At 47.5% G+C, this 12,165-nt stretch overlaps 1 protein-coding gene across 7 annotated transcripts in view; it reads left to right on the top strand.

The window, feature by feature from the left end:
• The window catches only part of DAPK2 (death associated protein kinase 2), a 124,867-nt gene that overhangs the window by 85,806 nt on the left and 26,896 nt on the right, over nt 1–12,165 (top strand). The gene's annotated exons all lie outside the window — the stretch shown is intronic.

Genomic DNA, 12,165 nt, shown 5'->3' with positions numbered 1-12,165 from the left:
GCCATCCCAACACACAAATAAAGGCCTTGTAGAGGGCGGTTTTGTGTTTATTTTGCATTTGAGAATTTCCCTTCTGAGTATTATTTCTGAGCTGCAATTTGAGAAATCAAAAATGGAAGGTCATCCTCAGGTCTGACTGGTATTTTCAGCAAAGAGAACAAGCCATGAAGATTGAAATTATATGCAAGCTAGGAACCCAGAACTCTCATGAGGTTTTTTGGTTTATATAAATAGTATTACAAAGTGAATTTCTGAACAAAGTACCTCGAAAATCCAAATTCCTCTATGCCCTGATCATCCTTTCAATTATTTTTATGTTCATGACATGATGGGGTCTGTTTGTCAAGCTTTCATAGGAATAATGCCCTTATACTTTAAATGTTTATGGCACTTTTTGTAATACAGCATGCTTATACAGTTGTTGTCTCATTTGATCCTTATGGTCACCCATTGAGGTATAAGATATTGTCCTTTTTCTTGCACACAAGGCAACTGAGATTCAGAGAGGTTAAATAACTTGTCCAAGATCACACAGGTATTAAATGACAGAGCTGGGCCTTCAACTTAGCCAATGAGGAAACACAAAGTCAAGTTGTGTGCTACCAGCTTTTCTTTCCCCAGGTTCTGACAGTGTAGATTTCTTACTTCCTTGGGCCGTGCCTCTGACACATAGTTAATCCAAAGATCTGTGCTGTGCCATGCACGTCTCCTTCACACAGTTAATTTCTCATCTGGTTACATTGTTTTTTCTTTCTCATAAGTTATTCCTTATTTTTTTAATGTATATTTAATCGGTTGCTATAAAATGTGCATGTATTTGAAAGTAGAATTTATAAGAATAAGACTGTTTCCAGACTAAAACCTGGCAGCATGAAGCAAAGGTAAGACAGGGGAGAGATTTAACTGCCAGGATAGGATGGGGTGAGATTGTGAAGGTCCAGGGCAGACCAAAGAGTCTGCATAGGTAGTCACAACCATGGAAGACTTTTCCCCTCAAAATTATTTATTATGAAAACATTTCAGAACATTTAAAGAAATTGGAGGAATACAATGGACGCCATTAGACCTTCTGCCTAGATTCAACATGTAAGCTCATTGCTTTACCTCTTTCTCTTTTTAAAAAAGAAAAAAATATATTTATATTTCTATAAAAGTATTTTTATATACATATATACCTATGCATTGAAAGAAAATTGTAGCCTCCTGACACTTCACTCTCAGCACTTCTGTAGGCATCTCCCAAGATTAAGGTCAGTCTCCTACCGACCTACCACCATTATCACACTTAAGGAAATTAACAATAATTGGTGGAAGACCTTTAATAAATGAATACACATGATTCCATTTCTGACTTTGAAAGAAAATTCTGGTAGGCAGAGATGATAGATAGGAGAGAGTAGAATAGTTGGAGGAAATGATAAGAACTTGGGAAAGAGATGACCCAATGGCTCCCCTTAGCATTTTTTAAAAAGATTTTTATTTATTTATTCATGAGAGACACAGAAAGAGGGAGAGAAGCAGAAACACAGGCAGAAGGAGAAGCAGGCTTCATGCAAGGAGTCTGATATGGGACTCGATCCTGGGACTCCAGGATCACCCCCTGGGCCGAAGGCAGGCACTAAACTGCTGAGCCACCCACGGATCCCTCCCCTTAGCATTTTTTAAGTGAGGATAGTCTTTTATGCTATTATAAAAAGTAATAACCTGCTTGCCTGAGGTTCTGTGCAGTAGTATTCTGGTAACAGCCAGATCGCCAGGAAACAAGTGTATGTACACACACACACACACACACACACACACACAAATTTACCATGAATTTTATGATATAAAGATTTGTAACACAACTTATAAACAATAAAAAAACAAAAAAACTGTTATCCTTTTTATTGTAAATTCCAGAGAGCCAATTGTTTCTCATACAACATTTTCTTTGGTTTTTGCCAAACCCTTGTATCAATAGCCAACCTATGGATGTGGTTGACACCTGACTGTAGTTCTGACAAAAATATTGGTTGATATTTTTGTCTACATTAACAAGTAAGGTGAAAATGATACAATGAAGACGTGTGTTAGAACTTTGCTCATTTGTCAATGACAGAATGACTTCTTTGCTGAGTTGGATAATAGTTTCTGTATACTGAAAAAATATGTCCTTCATTTCTGTGCTAATCACACAACAATGGCTACATATACAGCACCCTTTTACATTTAATCTGCATTATTAAGTGATCTTCTCCAGCACTTTTCAAGTCTAGAATCAAGAAGATAATAAATCAGGTCCCGATCTGTAGCATCTGCCAGTTTCCATGGTGTCAATACAGCCACCATGGCCAATTTCAAGGTACCAACATGCCACTGACCAGAGTTTAGAAGAGGAGTGCAGGGATCCCTGGGTGGCGCAGTGGTTTGGCGCCTGCCTTTGGCCCAGGGCGTGATCCTGGAGACCCGGGAGGCTCCCTGCATGGAGCCTGCTTCTCCCTCTGCCTGTGTCTCTGCCTCTCTCTCTCTGTGACTATCATAAATAAATAAAAAATAAAAATAAAAAAAAAGAAGAGGAGTGCAGTAGCACACCATTATTTAATATTTCTCCAATACAGAGATAAGGGGCAGAAATCACCTCAAGAGTATAAAATATGATTTAATAAATGAGGAAGCAATGAGTTTTATTTTATTTATTTGTTTTTTTTTTTAAGATTTTATTTATTTATTCATGAGAGACACAGAAAGAGAGAGAGGGAGAGACACACAGGCAGAGGGAGAAGTAGGCTCCATGCAGGGAGTCCAATGTGGGACTCGATCCCAGAACTCCAGGATCAGGCCCTGTGCTGAAGGCAGGCGCTAAACTGCTGAGCCACCCAGGCGTCCCAGCAATGAGTTTTAAGGATTGTTTTTAATATAACTTATTTCAATATCAGTTTATATAATTTAATATTAATATTAATATTAAAATAATATAATTATGTAGCTCCCTTAAAAACCAGCTCACAAAATTCCTGGTCTGTCATGAACCAGTAGGCACCAAGCTCCAGTACCTCCCTGGCTCTCAGAGACTTTGCACACAAAACAAGAGCGTTTTGTAACCAGGATAGTGTTATATGCAGGCTGCTGTCAACAGTGTCGTAATAACAATGGCAGCCAACGGTTATTGAGCACCTCTTAAGCGAGCAGGCTCTTGTCTCAATGCTGTATGTATGTTTACCCATTTAATACATGCAACCACCCTGTGAGGGAAGTTCTGCGGTCATACCCATTTTATAGAAAGAGGAGGTTACTTGAGGGCTCCTAGGGCTTCATTGTGTCTCCTCAGAACCCCTTACCGTACTAATATTGCCATTTTGTGGATGAGGGGCCAAGGCTCAGAGAGGTGAGTCACTTGCCAAGAGCCACACAGCTAGTGCAGGGCAGAGTGGATTCAAACCTGTGTCTGTCAGATGCCTGAGAGGATCCTCTTCAGCACTGGTTTCCCAAATATGGCCCAGTGTGCTTCTGACTTCCTTGGAGAGCTTGCTTTACAAAAGCAATACTGGAGCCTCACTCCTGGTGAGTTGATTCTGTCAGTTTGGTATTTTTTTTAAAGATTATTTATTTATTTATGTATTTGAGAGAGAGAGAGAGAACATACAAGCGAGGATAGGAGCAGAGGGAGAAGCAGACTCCCTGCTGAACGTGAAGCCCAATGCGGGGCTCAATCCCAGGACTCTTAGACCATGACCTGAGCCAAAGGCAGACTCTTAACTGACTGAGCCACCTAGGTGCCCCCAGTTTGGCATTTTTAACAGTCCCCAGGGGATTCCAGTGGGCAACTAGCTCAGAAACGAACCCCTAAAGCATAGCTTGGGGACTCAGAATGTCTTGACTCAGGCCCAGGTTCCTCACTGGTTAGGTGGGGGCACCAACCCATCCACAGCTTAGTGGCTCTGAGGATCTAATGAGATGATAAGTGGGGAAAGCCCACCACAAGTGCTAGTTTAACACAGACCATAGAGCCAATGTTGCTGATTGGCCCAAGGCTGAAAGCCAGTGGTCCTGGATGTCCTTAAAAGTGAATTTTTATTTCTCTCCATGCCACAGGAGCCTAGAGACAGAGTAGGTAGGTAGAGTAGGTTTTCCCTTCTGCTTTACCATACAGGACAATGGGAGGTCAGAACCATGGAGCAGCCTTCCCCGGTGGAGGAGGCCATGAGTGAGTGGCCAGTAGCTGTAGTTTAACAAATCCAAATGCACCGAGTTAGGGCCCTCCCCTAAGCCACAGCTGTGGGTTTTCTGGGAAAAACATGGAGCTGGGGCAGGAAGCTGCAGAGGCATCAGAGTCGAGATGGACACCCCCACTTTGCCAGCAGGCAAGGGCAACCCCAGCAGGCACCCTTGCATCAACTAGAGGAGACAGGGGAGAGAGGAGAGCACACAGGATTTGGAGTCAGCCAGAGCTTGAACCTTATCTGCCCTACTTATTACTGAGACACCCTGGGCAAGTGCTTAACTTCTCTGAGCCTCAGTTTCTTCATCTGTAAAATGGGGGTGATGATGGTGCCTGCCTCAGAGAATGAGAATTACATGAATATGGATGCTTTGTAAACTCAATGCTATAGATTGTGCTATACTGAATCCCCAGGGTGAGTGATTTTAGAAACACAGAAAGAGCATGAGAAGTAGCCTGCTCTTTGCAAGTGTGCAATCTGTTTAGGGAGGCAGGACTAACACTCAGGGCTCTCGGTGGTGGTTGAGGCTGCGGGGTGAGGCTGCTCACAAGTGTGGAGCTGGGAGAAGGAAGGAGAGCTGGACTGGGTGTTTAGATGATACTTCCTGGGGGAGAAAGAGTTTTGGCTGGGCCTGGAAGGATGGGTAGGAGTTCAGTAGGCAGATGATAAAGACTCTCATTCTGGGAAGGAGACACATGATCAAGGAAATAATCTCAGAGGTGATGCTGACAGCTACAGGTCACTTTATAAGCCCCGTTTGATCTTCTTGATAACCCTCGTGAGACAGGTTTGATCATCATTACTAATTTCTAGGTGAGAAACCTGCAGCTGACAGGCCAAGTGACTTGCTCAGTGTTGGACTGGTAAATGGCAAAACTGGGGATTGGAACCCAGGCTCTAAGGCGCTTAGCCATTATCTGTCTTGATTCCCTGAGAGCAGAATATGCAAGAGATGCGTATGTGACTGCACTGGTGGTTCATTTGTCCAGGAAACAATTCCTGAGCACCTGGGAATTGCAATGCCATCCACCCGTGGGTGCTAGGGGTGGAAATGAGCAGCAGGGCCCCTGTCCTCCTCCCAGAGCTTCAGGAGAATGGGGAGAGGACACATATGGAATGAGAGTGCAGTTAATGCTCTGGCAGAAGCATGTCGAGGTACCATGCGGGCCCTGGGGGAAACACCTAGCTGCATATGTTGGAGGGGAAGGGGTTACAGAACATGTTCCGGCATGAATGTGTTGGAGCTGTGGGGGATGGTGGAGAAGAAGCTTATGAGGAAGGCCATTCCAGCGGAGTTAACTGCAGGTTGGGGTAAGGGTGATAAGGAGGTCGGTTGGGATGTAGCAGAGGGGTGTGTGTCCAGAGGTAGCAGGGCCCTGAATGCCACATAGACGAGGACCTTGGGCATGACCACACTGGTGGTTGGGGGAGGTGGCTGCCTATGGTCTCATCTATGGTGTGCCGGGGGGGAGTGTTTGCTGCAGCACCGTGGAAAGCTGCCCATAGGGGCCTGGCAGCAGGCAGTGTTGCTTTCTCAGGTTGCCAGCACTTCCTGAATAATCTGGGGCTGTGGTCGATATTTGCAGTGAAGGTTCGTAAGAGCTTCCTTGTCCCCATAGCACAGACTGGCTGGGCCCCTGCTCTGCTGAGTGAAGCAGCCTTGCCCAGTGATAGGCTACACAGGCCCCTGGAGAGGACACTGGGCAGAGGGTTAGCAGACGTGGGCTCCACTCCTTGCTCAGTGACCTTGGCAGTTTCTTGACCTCTTGGAGCTGCTCTTCAAAATGAAGGGACTAAATGATCTCTGAGGTCCCCTGCAGCCTCAACTCTGTGAGCACTGTAGGAGTGACATGGGGGTGAGGATGAGTGGGAAAGGAGGCAGGCAGGTCAAGGAAAGGGCATGCTCTGTAGTTGTGCACAGGTGATTCAGCAGAGATTCAGTAAGGTTCCCAGGGATGACTGTAGTCATTGCTACTCTCAGAGAGGAACGGACAGACATAGCCACCACTATTTGAAACCTTGCTGGGCATTGATCCTTCCATGGACCATCTCCATCTCTCTGGATCTTCAGAACAACCCTATGCCATGGTAGGTGTTGTCCCATTTTACAGATGGGAAACCAAGGCTGCAAGAGGTCCAATGACTTTGGCCAGGTTTTGCTGTGAGTGACAGCACTGGGATTTGACCTGCCTGCCTCTAAGCTCAAGCCTTTTGTACCTTACTATATAGCCCCCCACCCCCACCCTCACCGCAAGGCGGCCTTCATCCTGCAGACGCTCTTGGACATGCTGTACTGAACTGATGGGGATCACCCACTGACATGGGTCCTGCCCAGAGGACCAGCTTCTGGTTTAGCACCAAAGCAGGTATCTCTGACCAAATCCCCTGGGACACGGTGGAGCATGTTGGCCTCTCCCGCAGGGGCCTGCCTCATGGGCTGAAATGGATAGATTTGTTTAGACAGGTGAGGACAGTTTCACCTCCTGGTAGCAACTCCACAAGCCCTCTGCTGGGCAGTGGTGGCATCTATGGGAATGTGATCCCTCCTTTTAGCCGTGCTTTGGAGGTGAGGTCAAGTATGTGGATAGAATTTGTCGAAGTAAATAAAGCTAGAGGAGGACAGATGGATAGGCTCATGCTACCCCAGAGGGCAGCCTGGCTTGGGCCCAGCACTCTGTGGTCATAGTGGCCTATTCTTCTTTCCTGATGGGAGCCAGGAGACCTGAGCCTTTTGTATGTCTCGCCTTGGGCCCCAGAAGGGGAGAATTTGCCCAACCAGCTTGGAAGGTTGTTATGCCATCTTGCAGTTGCAGTTGCAGAGGCTAGAGCTCGAAGGGGCTCTGGGTCTAATCCAGTATCTATTTTAGAGTTGGGGGTGCTCATGCCCAGGGAGAGGAAATGGCATGCTTCAGTTCCCATGGCCTTGTATGGTGGAGGTGAAACTGCAATTTCCCTGTACTTGGCCTGGATCTTTTCTAGTGCCCTATGCTAGTGCCTGGGATGGGGGAAGCAAAGAAGTTGAGAAAGAGCCCTTGGGGGAACTGCTGCTTTGCTGGCCCTCAGGCTGCCCTTGGGGATCCTCCCTCAGATTTCTCCTCCTGACCTAGCCCTACAGCAGCCCTGTGGGGAGGAGTGCACAAGGCGCCCCCCTCGGGCTGGTGGAGGACCTCCACAGGGCAGAAGGGGAAGGACCACCAACTCCCAGTTCTTTCAGTTCATGTCAGCATATTTCAATGGCATGTGCAGGATGCAAGACATCATCAGGGAGGCCAGGAAACTTAGCACTGATCTGAGTTTCCCCGGGAGGCCACCACCCAGGAGAGCAGTGTCACAATATGGGAGACAGCCTGTAGCTTAGGACCACTTGCTCATAAGCATCATCAGCCCTGAGGGGGTTATACACGAGGTCAGGGACCACTTCATTGAAAAGTGAGATGGGAGAAGGAGGCAGGCATGCGGCATGGTCTCTGAAAGATGAAGTAGGGAAGGCATTCTAAGTAAGGGGGCCAGCTGGAGCTTGGGAGCGGTGTCGTTCTGGGTGTGGGAAATAGCCACCTTGAAGGGATATGGGCAGGTACAAGCAAGTGATGGGCAGTGAGGCTAGGAAGGTAGCATGGGGCCTGTTGGAGCAGAGCCTCCACGCCTCAAGTATCATGCAGGGCATTTGAGCTTTCTCTCATGGTCAGTGGGACCACTGAAGATATTTAACCAAACTGGGTGATGTGGTGAGTAGGAGCCAGACTACCTGGAAAACCCCCCTGACTCTGCCATTATGAGCTGTTGGACCTTGGGCCAATGCCCTTTGCTCTCTGAGCCTCTGTTTTCTCAGCTGTGAAGTGGGGGTGATAACAGCACCTACTCCTCAGAGTGATTGCAAGGATGACCTAGAGCACCAGTGAGCTGCTTGCCTTGCTAAATGTTCAGAAAATCTCAGCCCCCACCTTGCTTCCTGGGTAACATCAGACTGGGTTAGTGGAGGCTGGGCTAGCCAGAAGAAAGCCCTTCTGAAAGCAAGAGGAACTGTAGACTGAGGACTGTTTTCCTGTTTTATTATATTCTGGTTCACTCCCAGTTAGGGCAGGTCTGAGCCTGAAGGTCCATTTGGTCCAAAGGCCCAGTGTGTGAGTGGTGAGGGCAGGACAAGAATCTGAGGCCTGCCCACCCAGCAGAACATTCCTGCTGTGCCAGGGTGCAAGCCTGCCCTAGGTTGCCAGGCCCAAGCAGCATCTCCACTTCTCCCTGGAGTAGATTCCCAGGATGCTTGAGCCACAGGGAAGGGAGATCATTTACTCTAGTTGTTAGGAGCATAAGCTCTGGAGTCCAACAGATAAAAGTTGAAAGCCCTGTGTCCACAAACCAGTATTTCAATCTTGATTTCTCTTTCTGAAACAGAGGAATGATAACATCCACTGTATAAGATAGGAGGGTTCAGTGAGGTATAAGGTTTGTCACGTGCTTGGTTAGCACAGTGCAGCTAAATGGCAGCATGTGTGTGTGTGTGCGCTCACGCGCATGCACGTGTAGGCCTTCTGGAGGAGATACTATTTTTACTGAAATGTGAATAGGAAATTAGCCAGCTTTGTGATAGGGGCCGTGCAGGAAGAATGTTCCAAGTGGGGGAGAAGTCACCTGCTGTGTGTGTTAGGTTCTTGGGGTGGACAAGATCTTGTGCAGACAGGCAGTACTGGGTAAGAAAACGTGGCCTGGCCCTGAGGTTTTCCTAAGCCAGTGGAGAGGCTACTGCTCCTGGACGGTGGGACACAGAGGTGAGGGGGTGTGCGGCCAGGATGCTTCTCACCTCTCAGAGCAGTGCTGCCAGATCCAGCCTCCCATCATTCTTCCTTCTTTTCTGATGTTCCCTACCCAGCTCCTACTGCCCCATAACCCTGGGAGTCACCAGGTCCGATGTGACTGCTTTTGTCCATGGAGGCTCCCATCCCCCTTCAGCATGTGCTGTGCTCTGAGCACACTGGTCATCGGGAAGCCCTGGGCCCTGACCCTGAGCTCCAGAGACAAGCTTCAGGACCAGTCCCCAGAGGAGAGGGGAAGGTCCCAATAAGGTGACTCAATTCCAATGTGGTGGAATAGAGGAGAAGCCTCACCCTCACCCCACCCCACTGGGGAGATGGTGCACAGCTTCCTGCATGGGGTGCCAGGATACTTGGGGTCTGTGGGCAGCCACTGGAGGGCTGGACTGGGGGTACTGCAGCGGGGCCATCTGTCTGGGTCCCATTTCCTGACCTCCCCTGTCCCTACTCTCCTTTCTGCAGGGCCTAAGACTCTGCTTTGCCTTGGGAGAGGACTTTGACACATTTTAAAAATAAAGTTGAGAGAAATCTCCAGAGGGGAAGAAGGATAAACAAGCATAAAAAATTGCAAAAGGAAATGTCTTATTTATTTATTTTTGAAGCCGGGGGAAGGCCTCAGCTGGCCGGCTCACTCAAGTGAAAGTTTCCAGCCACTCTGACATGAGGTCACAGAGACTTCAGGGAGCCAGGAAGTTTGGGATACGGCACCTGGAGTGTCCTCAGGCCAGATTCAGGAGCGGTTCAGCTAACTGATCCTTAGGGCCCCCCTCAGCCTACCAGCCTCTGTGCTCTGCACTATGGGGGTGGACATGCAAAGACCTCAATCCTCCCTCCAGCTGAGGGTCCGGTAGAGGAGTGAGGACAGAGCCAGCAAGGACTGTTGGGCAAGGGAGAGTGTGACAAATGTCATAACATAATGGTTCAAATAATCACCACGGGGACTGAGGGGTAGGATTCATTTGTGGTGTGTGGGGGGTACTCAGGGAGGAAAGCTTTCAAGGACTAGCTGAGTTGAGGTAGACTTTGAAGCCCAGCTAGGATTTTATTTTTTTTTATTTTTATTTTTTTAAGATTTTATTTATTTATTCATGAGAGACAGAGAGAGAGAGGCAGAGACACAGGCAAAGGGAGAAGCAGGCTCCACGCAAGGAGCCAGATGTGGGACTCGATCCAGGGTCTCCAGGATCATGCCCTGAGCTGAAGGCAGCGCTAAACCACTGAGCCACCGGGGCTGCCCCCAGCTAGGATTTTAATGGGCAGATAAAGCAGAAGGTTTTCTAGGTAGAACAAATAATTCGAGCAAAGGTACAAGGTGGGAAATTCTTCAGGACTTTGAAAATAGGGATGTTTGATTTTCTTAAACACGTATTTATCTTTATTTAAAACTGCTTTCTTGAGATAATAAGTCACCTACTATACAGGTCACCCATTTCAAGTGTACAGTTTGCAAAGTTGTGCAACTGACCCCACAATCAATTGTAAAAAATCTTTGTCACTCCAAACAATAAAGCCCGGTACCCATTAACAGTCACTCCCCATTCCCCCAGTCCTGGGCAACTACTAATCTACTTTCTGTTTCTCTGGATTCACTTCTTCGGATAGTTCGTATAAATGGAATCCTATAATGCGTGGTCTTTTGGGACTGATTCTGTCACTTGGCATAATATTTTCTTTCTCTTTTTTTATAAAGATTTTATTGGGGCACCTGAGTGGATCAGTCGGTTAAGCATCTGCCTTTGGCTCAGGTCATGATCCTGGAGTTCCAGGATCAAGCCCCACATCGGGCTTCCTGCCCAGCGAGGAGTCTGCTTCTCGCTCTGCCTCTACCCCTGCTTATGCTGTCTCTCTCCCCCTCCCTCTCTCTCTCTCTCAAATAAATAAATAAAATCCTTTTTAAAATATTTATTTATTTGAGAGGGAGAGAGCATAAGCAGGGGGAGGGGCAGAAGGAGGAGAAGCAGGCTCCCTGCTGGATTGCACAATCCTGGGATCATGATCTAAGCCAAAGGCAGATGCTTAACCAACTGAGCCACCCAGGTATGTTTTCAAGGTTCATCCATGCTGAAATATCAGTATTTCATTCCTTTTTATTTTTCTTTGCCTTCTTTCCTCTTAATGGCTGAATAGTATTCTACTACATGGTTATACCATATTCACCACTTGATAGAAATTTGTCTTGTTTTCACTTTGAGACTATTATGAATATGCAGCTGTGACATTTGATGTTTTTATGTGGATGATATTTTCAGGACATTCCACTTTGAATGGAGTCTGGGTTTGTCATGGTAGAGAGTGGGAAGGGACAGGGTGAAGCAGAGCAACATGCTCACCCACTGTGAACTATGAGCGGTTGGGTGGGAGTGAGAAGGGTAGGCTCCTGTTCTGGCCTCACTAACAGCCTGTGGATTATGAGGCCAGGGCAGGGCCGTCCTGCCACCCACACACACCTGCACAGTTGTGTCAGATCTGGCAGCTATTTGCAGCACTGGAGGATAGCCTGGGCAGCTGGTATTTTCCCTGGAAATCAGGTGCATTTTTTCCTGGTCCTGCTGAGGCCAAAATTAGTGTAAACTACACAGTTAGTCCAGGAGAGGAGAGTTTGTCAACAGGAAGCTGGCCAGCTAGGGGAAGGAGGTGGTCAGGAAGACGATTGTTTTTTTTGTTTTTGTTTTTGTTTTTTTTTTTAGATTTTATTTATTTTTTCATGAGAGACAGAGAGAGAGAGAGAAAGGCAGAGACACAGGCAGAGGGAGAAGCAGGCTCTATGCAGAGAGCCCGATGCGGGACTCAATCCCAGGACTCCCGGATCACACCCTGGGCCGAAGGCAGGCGCTAAACTGCTGAGCCACCCAGGGGTCCCCAGGAAGAAGATTGTTAATAAACCATGTGTAAACCGAAGCTAGGCTGCTAGGCTCCCACCCCTCCCATGCTCACTCAGAGGGCAGGGGTTTTGTTTACAGGAAATGCTGCCAGTTTCTCAATGGCCCCATTTAACAGATCTGGAAATAGAGGCAGTGCATTAAAGGGATCTGCCATTCAGAGACAGAAAGGGAGCTAAAGCTAAGGTCTCCCCAGTTCTGCTGTGAGCAGCAGGTTTGGAAAACATGGACCTTGCCCTCAGCGCTGTGCCTGTTTTTGAGTTCACAGGAGAAGACAGG

This window comes from Canis lupus, chromosome 32, assembly GCF_048164855.1.
Source record: "Canis lupus baileyi chromosome 32, mCanLup2.hap1, whole genome shotgun sequence".
Taxonomy (NCBI): domain Eukaryota; kingdom Metazoa; phylum Chordata; class Mammalia; order Carnivora; family Canidae; genus Canis; species Canis lupus.
Note: the sequence above shows the minus strand (reverse complement) of the source record. Positions and strands in the feature narration are given on the sequence as shown.